Source organism: Eumetopias jubatus, unplaced genomic scaffold (assembly GCF_037043125.1).
Source record: "Eumetopias jubatus isolate StellerSeaLion01/CBP00866 unplaced genomic scaffold, mEumJub1_p1.0 scaffold_15, whole genome shotgun sequence".
Lineage (NCBI taxonomy): Eukaryota > Metazoa > Chordata > Mammalia > Carnivora > Otariidae > Eumetopias > Eumetopias jubatus.
Window position 1 is genome coordinate 83325897 of NW_028274821.1, and position 12469 is coordinate 83338365.

The 12469-nt window shown below is 35.3% G+C and overlaps 1 protein-coding gene across 13 annotated transcripts in view; it reads left to right on the forward strand.

Moving 5' to 3' along the window:
- RABGAP1 (RAB GTPase activating protein 1) overlaps positions 1-12469 on the forward strand; it is a 178634-nt gene that overhangs the window by 95001 nt on the left and 71164 nt on the right. The gene's annotated exons all lie outside the window — the stretch shown is intronic.

The following is a 12469-nucleotide window of genomic DNA, read 5'->3' on the forward strand; positions in this document are numbered from 1 at the left end:
GAAAATATACTGTATATTTAACTAATACATTTATAAAATAGAAGGGGATTGAGATGTTCTCTTTGTGGTTAAATGGAATCAACAAAGTAGCATCTAATTCTTTTTAAAAGCAATCTTTTTTAGTGTTAAAGGAATGCACATTTGAATGAGAGAAGGAGAATAAAGGACTTCTCCTTTATTGCGCTTCTCTTTCTGGAAAAAAAAAAATCCTTGGATATAACAATTCTTTACTTTCTTTTTTTTTAAGCCAAAGTACTAGCAAAATTTGTAGGATGTTATTACTGTTACTCTGTAGAATTATCGATAGTGCTGTGTATTTCTATGTACTAGTGATGTTTTCTTCAAGTGATTATCTTTAGAACAAGAAGTATATTTTTCTAAAAGGAGAGAAGGATTTCCCAGCAGCTCCAAGCATGAGAGTATTTCCTCTGCTTTTCTACTGGTTTTAATGTTTTGGAAGTCTTCAGGGGACTTATGTGATCTCTGCCTTTGGCTGGATGTTATAATCGTAATACAACAATGGTATTCAGTGAGATGGAAGAAACCCAAGGGAAATGGGTTAAAGTGAAGTTTTGAATCCAAGAAAGGACATGGATATTTATAAAACAGGGAGATAGGCTTTGGTTTTTTTGTCATATATTAGAAAACCTGCCTCCTTTTAAAATAAAGGGCAGCATTCTTATGATTTTAGGTTTTAGGTATCAGTTTGATTTTTAACCTCAAATGTGTGTTCTACAGTATTATGTAAACATTGAAATTTCAGATTCTGAATTCTTCCCAAAAACTTGCTTGCTCTTTATATTTACTATTAGAAAACTTGATTCCAAGCTGTTTCAATATTTAGAACTCATTGAAATTGCAAGTTATTTTAACAATGAATGGCTCTGTTAAATTGCCATTTGAATTGGAAAACCTTTTCCCTTGGATTCTGAAAAATGGTTCTGTACATTTCTTCTTTATTTACATGGCACAGATCTAAAAGAACCAAAATTCCCTTTTCATACATGTTGGAGAATGTAACCTGTTCAGATTTGCAGTTTGCTTGTGAGTTTTTAGTTTAGCAAAGATGAGAATCTTAAAGATGATTTTTTATAGAAAACTGATGTTAAATCAGTGGATTTTTACTTTTGGGGGTGCTGAGCCCTTTTAATTTTTTCCTGCAGTGGAGTTCCATCTTGTGAGAAAAGAGAAAACTCTTTGGGAAAGATCTTATGGAAATTTTATGGAAAAGAGAAAATATCTGTTTGATTTTCTGGAAGTGGGCTAATCAAGCTGATCTTTTAATGACTCAAAAGATAACTCTTTTAATAAGAGCTTTTGTTAACAGATTTTTACATTTTTTTGTCCTAGTACCAAATTTAGATGTTATTAGAAATATTTTTTTCACATTAAAATCTCTGTCAATGTCTCAGCCTGAAACTAAAGTAGAAGCTATGTATAGTAATTTTAAAGAAAAATTCCCCCACTCCCCCAGCTGATACTTGTTTAATATCAGATGTCTTTCCAGTTTATTTTGTCTTCATTGGACTATAGAAAGTCTGTGTTTCATCCACTTATCAGTTCTTTTCTCACATTCATTGTCTTTACCGTTTTTTAATTTTTATTTTCTTACATTTGTGCATGTTGGGGGAGAGGGGATGAGCCTGGGTATAATCATTCAGTCTTCAGTGGCTAGGAGCATTTTCTCTGTGATACATATGGACAGTTTGTATTTAAATAACCTTTTCATCCTGGCATGTTTAGTGCAACAATTTGATGACGTTTGGTTTAAATACCAATCTGGCTAGTTCAGAATGAAAAAATAAATATATTTTTAGATTCAGTTACCTTGGGCTTTGGCAAGACAGTGCATTTAACTATATATGGTATATGACTGATATCAGAGGAAGCATAAGCTTTTGGTGATTGTGTTGAAATTATTTCATAGTAAATGTTCAAATAAGACAATACTAATTATTATATTTGTAAATTGTACGTTTTTATACAGTGATTTCAGAGAAAATGTGTTTTTTTTCCTCTTAGAACAGAAAAGCAGTTACAAAAGGACAAGTGGTCTACTTTAATGAAAGAACTGTCTTACACCAGAAAGGATATTTAAATTGTTCATGGATCTGCCGACTCCCAAATTCCATTTTGGAAAGGGTTTTCTTTAAGCGATATTGCTTGATGAATTTCTTTTTGAGCCTTTTTAAGGGCTTTTCCTTTTTACTTGAATAATGGTCTCAGTATTTTAAGGATTGGGAAAACTTGAATTTTTATACTATAAATGCATTGTCCACTCTTTGAACTTGAAATTGAAGCAACAGGGTTACAAGTTCCCAGATGGTAGAGTGGTTTCTGGGAGTGTTTCCTCAGCCTTTCAGGTTTGATTCAAAAATCTGCACAGTGGCTTTGTAGGAAATGTTTTAATTTTGCTTTGTGTTTTTGTATCATAGAAGACTTGTGAAATAAATTATTGGCAAACCAGAATTTATTGTTATATGAGCAGATTGTGGGAAGATTAAGGATGGGAGAATTGTGGCATTTATGATTTTTTAAAGTCTTCACAAATCATTCTCTGTGTTTTTGTATAATTTTTCCATTTCAGGTGGAAGGAAACCTAATTATTTTATATTAAATGTACGTATTATTAACATATTTTGCACATCTTGGCATTATTCTAGACATTTCTTATAGCTGCAAATGAGTCGTTAGGCTTTTCTTCAAAATTTGGGTGACGAGGGCACCATGATATGATTAAAATGAACTTTGAACTGAGAATAAAAAAATCTAGGTTTCTGTTTCAAATTAACTAGTCTTGTAAGGGCAAATCACTTCTCTAAGCACTTAATTTCTTCTATAAAAGGAGATAATCTCATCCCTCATAGGGTTACTTTGACAACTGAATTAGATATGGGTGTAAAAATACTTTGTAATACATGAAGTGCTTTGCAATAAAAACAAGTACTATTATTTGTATCTACCATGGTTTCACATCTAAGGAAGCCCTACATAATGATTTGGTGTCCCCCCCAACAATAAGGTCTTAGAAGCTCAGTGTGGGGTTAGCAATTCCATGCTTTTTAGCAATCCCAAATTTGGGAAGAGAGGCATGATAAACCCTCACCTTTCTAAAATGACAGTAGCATTAAATTCAACATAAAACTGTTTTCGTTTACCTCCTTTACTTGTCTGTAAAGTCTCTAAAGGCAGGAACAGTGTAGTGTCTCTTCATATCTTTGTCCCTAAAATCTAACATGGAACCTGGCTCAGAGCAGGAGTTCTGGTCAACTTTACGGAATTAATGAATGATTCTTTCTTATTTTTTATTTAATTTATTATTATTTATTCTTTCTTATTTCTTATTTACATCTAGTCACTATTATTATTACTTCTGGTGATTATAGAACAGTGATGTTCAAAAGGTGGGCCAGAGCCTGTAAGCAGTCTTCTCTTTGCTCAAGGCTATTCTTGACTCTAAATGATAAAAGGTATCTTTGTAGTACCAGGAGACTAGTGTGGGAATGTGCGTTCTTTGTATGCCAGGTAACTTGACTCCTGGAAACCCAGTAGCCTGGGCCAAGGGAACTTCAGGCAGTGCTGTCAAACTGTCAGTTTCTCCCAGCCTGGATAAGGAATATGTATTTGGATCACATCACCTTCTTGGCTCTGAATCCAGATAAGGTAACCCGTAAAAATCAGTCACAAGGAAAGAGGAGGTATCCCTAGCTTGGTGACTAATTCTGTGGTTTTGCTTTGTCTTTCAGTCTTAACCAGTTTTCTAGGTTTGTCTTCTTTCCTTAACATGCTATCAGTCATGTATTCAGAGGGATGTGCTTCAGATGATACTGCTTGGAAGGTGTGGATAATTCTATTACACAATAACAGTGGCTTTAGGGAAAGTTTAAGACACAGTCAAGAAGCCCTTATGCAGCAGTCTCTGCTATATCCCAGTCATAGCAGCTAACTGGCAGGGTTATAAAGAAGGATGACATGATTCCTTTCTTGTAGAAATGCCTGCGTATTTTAAATAATCAGTTTTCTTGTCCCTCTGTGCTCCCAAAATGCTCTCAGTCAGCCTTAAATCTTCTAAGCAGGAGATAAGAGGAGTCCAGTCTGGGGACTGATTATTTGAGGGCTCCCAAACTGTCATATTACCTGCCCAAGTCATTTTAAGTTGATGCCTGTCAGTCAACAAATCCCACCTATGCATACAGAGCTTTCAGTTAGTGTGTTTACTCCTCTTTTACAGTTAGCCAAAGATCACTGGTCTTTCGAGAAAGGCATCTCACATAATACACAGGCCCAAAACAAACAAAAATCAGAGGAAATAGAAACAGTGCAAGTCACAAAACTTTTAAAAGTAAATCCAATATATTTTCCAAAATACATTTTCAGAGAAGCTTTTGCATCCATTAAAAGAGAATAGGATGCCATAAAAAAATGAACAGAAAGAGAATAAGAAAGAGTTCTTGAAAGTATAATCAGATATTTTTTAAATCAGAAAAGTTGGAAGATAAAATTACTTCTGAAGTAGGCCAGATAGTGAAACAAAAGACGATAACGTAGGTAACAACAAGACAGAGACTCAATAAAGGAGACCCAATATCTGGCTAACATGATTTTCAGAAACAGAATAGAGGGGGAAAATGAGGAAATTCTCAGAGAAATATCAGAAGAAAAATGTCCAGAACTGAAGGATATGAATTTCCATAATGAAAAGGACCAGATTGGTGTATTAAAAAGATTTTATGATGGCAAATCATAAAATTTCAGAACACTGGGGATAAAGGAAAATCTTAAAAGCTTCTTGGTCTGGAGTAGGGATGGGAGAGTGGGAACATACTAAGTACAGAGATCTGAATAGCACTGGACTTTCTGCCACATTGAAGCAAGGAGATAACAGGAAATAACTTCAAATTTTTAAGAAGTGATTTTTAACCTAGAATTTTATGCCCAAACTTTCATTCAAATGTGAGAGTAAAATAAACCCATTTTGAGATATGCAGGGTCTCAAAAATATTTACCTGCCTTACATCCTTTCTCAGTGAGTTACTGAAGGATATGCTTCCCCAGAATGATGGTTGAAATAAAAAAAGTGGAAGATAGAGAACTGAGGAAGTGGGGACTCCCAGCACGGGACAGAGGGGGAGGGAATTCCCTTGGTGATGGAGAAGGAAAGCCATGGGGTATCAGCTGTGCAGCAGACCTGGAATCAGCTCATCCAAATTGGAGCAGAAGGAAGGAGGGCACTAGGAAGTATGTCTTTAGGAAAAAATAACTGAGAGGAATTTACAATTTTTATTTTATTTATTTATTTATTTTTTTATTTATTGAGAGAGAGAGGTGTGTTTGGAGAGGGGGAGACAGAGAATCCTAAACTGGTTCCATGCCCAATGCAGAGCCCAATGAGGGGCTTGATCTCAACCCTGAGATCATGACCTGAGCTGAAATCAAGAGTCAGATGCTTAGCTGACTGAACTGCCCAGACACGCCAGGAATTTACAATTCTGTCAGATTTGTTGGGGAAGAATTGGTGATAGATATACATAGAATACTGAGGAGAAAAATGGAGCAATTAGTAACTGCAGACAAAAATGGAAAGTTAATGAAAAGAAGTCTAGTTATGATATACTCTGTGATTCATTTATGAACAGTATTGATTTAACTAACAATTGTAGCAAAATTACATTGAGAGTCCAGGGAAGGAAAGTAAGTGTGTGTGGCAGGTGGGTGAGGTTAGGGACTATAACAGAAGTACAGTATCATCTCCCATACTAGATAGTCTGAAAAAAAAAAAAAACAAAACAGAAAATAGCAATTTAAGTATTATATTTAGAAATAGGAAAAAACAGCCAAAAAAAGAAGAAGGAAAGAAAGAAATGGTTGCCTCTGGGGAGCAGGGAGCAAAGTAGGAGGAGTGAGGGGTCTAGGGTCTGCTGTTTTTCTTTGTAAGCTTTGTACTGTGACCTTTCCAACTAGGCAGGTGTATTATTTTTACAAAAAGCATAAACCACGTTTAGGAAAAGGCAAATAAATTTCAGCAGAAGCAGAGGGAAACCAGAAAGCATAGGTTTAGAACAAACTACTAAAGTAGAAAATGAGAACCTAATAGCACTCTGTTATCTCTGGTCCTATATAGAGCAACTTCCTATTCATCATCTCCTCTCATCCTCCTAGGAAGACAGCCAAAAGGGATATTTTCCCTCTTTTACAATTGTGGAAGCCTGGTTTGGGGACTATAAGACCTTTTTGATTCCAGTCTGCTACATCATGATGCCGCATAGGTATCTGTTTGGGTCTTTTTAGGTTTTTTAATTTTGGTTTTTACCAAGGGAAGACAGCAGACTGGAAAGCATCTTCTTTGACATCCTGGGAAGGATATCATGAAAACAAACAAGCGTGTGTGTGTGTGTGTGTGTGTGAGAGAGAGAGAGAGAGAGAGAGAGAGGAGTATATGTATACTGGTATACAGGTGTCTATAGTACAAGACCTGGCAATTTGAGATGATGAGTGGAATGCAAAGTACCATGCGGTATTCATAGGTAAGGAGATGTGTGTTAGGTGAATTTCCTTAGAAGGCAGTATATGGGAAAAGTTCTGGGCTAGGTTCTGGGAAAAGTAAGATTTCTAAAGTGTTATCTCTGCCCACCCCTTGAATAAGATTGCCATAAGTATCTGGCTGGGCAGAGTTTGAGGAACCCAAAAGATCTATAGACAAAAGACTAATAAAGTGACCTATAATTATCAAAGCAACATATGACACAAGAGTGCCCTTTGCAGAGTAGAAGCACATCTTTATGTTAAATTACCATGATTGAAATCACTTAATGAAAGATTTATTGGTTTGTTACAAAATGATTGTATTGGCTTTGAACAAAATACAAAAGTAAGAGTCTTTTCAAAGTAAAACTTTAAATTCTGTGTCTATCAGCTTTTAATAAATACTTGTTGAATTAGTAAGATAATATTTTGGGGAGAAAGCAGAAGTTACAGCATTAAACAGCGTGATTTATTTCTGAATTTTCTTCCAGAAAGACTGGGGAAATCCCCGCTGCCAAAACCATTTATTTATAGCTAGATCAAAAGAAAAAAATTGAGGCCATTTGTGGGTCTCTGTCTTCATTGGCCCCTGGGGAGCAGAATCTGAGTCAAAAGGCTTTTTCATTTTTAAAAGTTCTTTTTCTTCATGACATGATATTTGTAGTAATTGAAACCCTTCCTACTTAGATTATGTTAGCATCATGAATTGTTAACATCATTGTACTGAAGATGTGTGTTGTAGCCTACAGAGCACTGGAAATGAAGTTAAAACAATTTAGATACTAGTTCTGGCAATTTATTAGGTAATCTGAATCTGTCTGAACTTCAGAAGGATACTCAAGTTTGAGTAATGATGATGCCAACATTAAAGGAGTTGGTTTAAGTTCAGCTACATATTACATTAATGTAAAGCTCTTTACGTTATGACTGTGATTACTTTGTACTCTTGGATCACTTTTCTCCTAAGATAAAGAGGAAAGTAGTGAAAAGAGCATGGATTTTGGAATCTCTGGCCCTTGGTTCTCTACTCTGTAAAATGCGCTTATGCTTCTTCATTAGAATTATTTTGAAATTCAGATACTGTACATTTTAAATTACATGATGGCATCAAAGAAACTCAGTAAAAGATTGCTGCTATTATTTCTTTGTCATACAGAGGTCAGAATCTCCCAATAACCTCCAGGGCCTGCCACCAATTGGCATATACTCAGAGGAAACTCCTGGGTGAATGTGGAGTGGCCCACCCTTTTTTGCAGGGATCATAAACCCCTCAAGTATTGCCATAATGATTTGCTCCATCAATACACTGATGTTTTATGTATTTTGTCCTGCTTTTATAGTATGTTCTGCAGGAGGATTACTCCTATACAATTCTTAGACATTAAGGTACATATATTTAGATGTACCTCATCAGGGAACAAGTCATTGAGGCTTAGAGTAAGAGCTTTAATAGGTTAGAGGTAGAAAGGAAATTTGGGACTGCAATGGTGAAGAGGTATCCCTTTCGTTGAAATTCAAAAATGAGTTATATTAGGAAAAAATAAAGTCATGGCAAGGGGAGTTTTAAGCTTCAAAGCTCTGAATAAAGAGGGCTCATTTATACACTAAGAAATGGACCGTGTAATATGTAGTGATTAAAAGTATGTGCTTGAGAGGCAAACAGACTTGGGTTTGAATTCTAGCCCTGCCACTTAATAGCTGTGACCTACTACGACAAGGTACGTAATCCCTCTTAGTCTTTGTTGCCTAATAGCACTATTTTATGCAAGTATTAGGATTAAAGAAGCTAATGCATGTGAAGCTCTTGACCCACAGTAAGCATTCGGTATATGTTAACAGGTGCTGCTGTCTTCCTTGTGTGAACAGAGCAGCATGGATGAACCAGAGGTTTCAAGTTGAGGTGTAATGCAGAGTAAGGTCAGAAGGATAAATTGGGACTACCTAGTTTGGAATAAATGGCTGAGGGATTTGATTTTAATTAGGAATTGGAGATGCACTTAAGATTTTTGAGTAGGTAAATAACATAATATAGAATCCTAAAGTGACAGGGCTAGAAGACCCCTTAGAGGTCGCAATCTAGAGCCTTCCTTTCACAGATGGGGAGAGGGTGACTTAATTAGTTGCAGAATTGGGACTCAAATCCAGCCAGGTCTTATACCTCCCTTAGACTCAATCATACCACCAAAATAAGTCCAAAGGATTGTTCAGCATTTGTCAAGTGCTTAGAAAATGGGTGTTGCTAGCAGGGTTGGGGGAAAAAAGGAAACTATTCAGATTTTGGTGTGTTATTAAATAAAAATAGTCTTTCCATTGGTACTTTGAACCAAACCAATTAAGATTTGAAAAATCTTATTTAGTTCCGTTGATCACTGGCAGCCACCTCAGAAATGTTGTTAGGGCAAGTGAAAATACATGGCATGGTTGGTTCTAGAAAGCTTTTATGGCTATTTATAGTATTTGTATTGCTGGTGAGATTAGAGGGTGAAGTTTTGCTTAAATAAAATTGAAGATCACTGCTTGTCCAGTATCTTTTAAAAGTGCTGTTTCCCAAGAACTTTTAATAGAAAAACATTTAAAAAATTTAATTCCAGGAGGGCTCTTAATACCTATGTAGAAAGGCATTACTACAAAGGTACTAATAGAGTTTGGTTGGTATTATACTTTGTGCTGGTAAGTTTTAAGTTTTTAGGTTAAAAGAAAAATATCTAAATAGCTAGAGCTTTATACATTAATGATGAAATAAGATAGCTTTTAAATATTTGTTTCTTGATCATTGTTTCTTAAGATTAGTTCTTTAGGGAAATACTAAAGTCTCAAACTTGTTCTTATTGAAACATTATTTTTACCTGAAAGCTATATAAAAATATATAACTAAAATAGATGTTGAGGGATGCCTGGGTGGCTCAGTCGGTTAAGCGGCTGTCTTCGGCCCGGGTCATGGTCCCAGGGCCCTGGGATCAAGTCCTGCATTGGGCTCCTCGCTCATCAGGGAGCCTGCTTCTCCCTCTCTCTCCCTCTGCTTGTGCTCTCTCTGTCAAATAAATAAAATCTTTAAAAAAAAAAATGTCGAAACCCAGAACATAGAGTCTGTGAATATGTATATGAATGCAAACCTCTTATAGAATTCTAAATGCAGTTCAGCAGTTCACACATGGAGATGTTTGTGATTAATGTCATTCAAACACAGATTCTCATTTAATTGTGTTAACTGTTAAAAGAGCTAGGAACTCTCTAGAGTTGTAAAGTCATTTTAATATATCTAGCCATTTTGTAGTTGCTGTATATTTTTGCTAAACTTAGTTCTCTAGCTTAAGAGTTATTTTCAGAAGAAACTAACTTTAAAACAGTATTTGTTAATAAGCATTATGAAATATGAATATTTTCTTAGAAATCGTAATTTGATTATTTGATTATATAAAAATAAAGCATGAGGAATGTGTCTTGATCACGTTTGTGTGGTGTATTATGAATGGGTGATTTTGAGATTTGGTTCTGGGCATATAATGCTTTATAAAATAAGGAAATAATGTAAGTCAAACAATAGAGTATTAAGCTATACTAAGAAGGCATTTGATACATGGTCTTACTCAGTAATATAATTGAAATAAGTATTTGGAAATTATCAGAGTTATCAGAAACATGTGTTTGAAATATGACTTTGTATATAATAGTTTTGTGACTTCAAATTTAGCTGACTCATAGATTACCTCCCCTACCAGCTTTTTAATCAAAATGACACTTTTTGTGTTCACTTTTGTCAGGTAACAGTTCATGAGTATTTCCTGCTTCTTGGGCCTCTCCATGATGGATTACTATGAAGAAGAAGAAACAATAACAAAGCAGGAAAAGGTTGACAGTGCAGTTAGCATTTATGCCTTATCTATACATGATTTGGGACCGTTTTGCCAAACATTGAATAATTTTCCTGTGGGAAACTTGAGCCCTAAAAGGAAATGAACATAGCTAAAAGACTGCATATCACATGGGACTTAGGTTTATTTTTAGAATGGCACTATAATGCCATATTTGGATTGAAACAATGTGATAGCAGTACATTATTTTATTAAAAAGGTATCTTTTCTGAAGAAGTCATCTAATTTTCTGTCACATTGTATGCCATAGAGTTAACGTAAGAAGTATGTAACTATTTAGCTGACAAGTGCTAAAGTATGTATTAAAGTTAGAGGCACTTGCTTGTCTGGCAGACATTACTGGAGCCTGTTTTCTGAGTCTGCTCTGTATAATATTCTCTGGCAGTTCATTGCCATAGTACATAGTTGTCTTTTTGTTGTGCATGTTCAGAGTAAGTTGTTTTCTTTATTGGATGGGAAAAAGAGTAAAGGAAAATTAGTAGCATTGGGCGTTGGTATAGTTATCTGATTGTCTGGAAATGGAAGAGCACTTTCCTAAATGAGACAAAAATAGAGAAACCCAAATGGGTTTTGCCTCTGAGAAATGATTTTTTTTTTTTTTAAAGATGATTAGCAAAGGTATTTCATACTGAGCTCTACAGTGTTCTGGTTAGCATTGTTCATAGGTAAAAAAAGAAAAACACTTATTGCATCATTTATATTATGTGTCAGTTTTTCCTGCTACCTGATTTATCTTCTTTAAAATTTCATTTGGTTGAGATAAATTTATGATGTTGGTAATATACAGTGGATCTCTGAATTATGTACTAAAATTGCAGATCCCCCACAGGGCACTAGGTTCCAAACATGAAAACCTGCCAAATACACATTTTGTCCCTTGGCCTCTCTCCCAAAGTTGGAAATATGTCAACGTCATAAATCTCAAGTCTGATGGGAAAGAACCACCACTGATGTACAAGGTCTTATGATTAAGATACATGTTGGAATCCACCTAGCAATAAGGGAAAATGCCTTTTCTTTGAATAACTTGTAGAAGGGCCACATGTTGAGGTTTTCTTCACTTGTTTTTATGTTTAAGAGCATTATATATTTCTGTGTCTACATGTTGTTAGGGCCTTAATTGCTTCTGTTTTAAACCCAGTGAACAGCCTTTATCCAAGGAAGCACTTCCATATGAGTCAAAAGAAAAAGTGTATTTTCCCAAAGTCTCTGTCATGTTGGTTTTAGTTATAAGAGCTAGAAGACAAAAGCTTTTTTTTCATATGTTAAGAACTAAAAATGCCACTCACTGCTGATAAGGGAATTTGCTCACTTTTACTGTATGTTTATCTGGGTTAAGAATGTGAGTTAAAAAGCCAAAACAGTTGGGTTCCAGGCCCAGCTTCTCCCCTTTCTAGCCAGATGATTTAACTTCTTTCCCCCTTTGTCAGAGGGTTAAGATAGATCTGTCTGTATATAAGGCAGTTAAAACAATGGCAGCAGATCCGTCTTAGTTCTTGTTATTGTTGGTTAATTATTTTTAAGTCTGTAAAAGCAAATTTGTCGGTAGGAAATAAGTAGCCCTGAACCTTAAGTATCTCATATATCCCCTTGAGAATTCATTTATTCAGCAAATACTTACTGAATGTCTACCATTTGTCAGACACTCTTCTAGGAGCTGTAGATGGCATGTGAACAAAACAAATCTCTGCACTCGGGAAGCACGTCACATTCTAGTGAGTCTTAAAATTCCTGAACGTTCTTCTTAGAAAAATACACGCAAAGCATTGCACGCAGTGTCAGAGAATTTATGGTAACCTGTAAGTCTGTTTATTAAATCTTCGAACACATCTCAGAAATCTCCAAAATTTCAGAAATCTCTAAGAATATCCTGCATACCTTCCTTTTATTTTGTCAGAATTCCTATGTGAGGCATTCCTTAAGAGGGGTACAGTATTTGATTTTTAAAGACAGAGCTATTGTTCAAGAGACAAAATAATTGTTACTGTTTTCCTTAATCATCTTTTTTGGCTCTGTCAAATTAGAAATGCTTAGATTTAACATGATCAACTGAAATAAAATTTCCAGATTTTGCA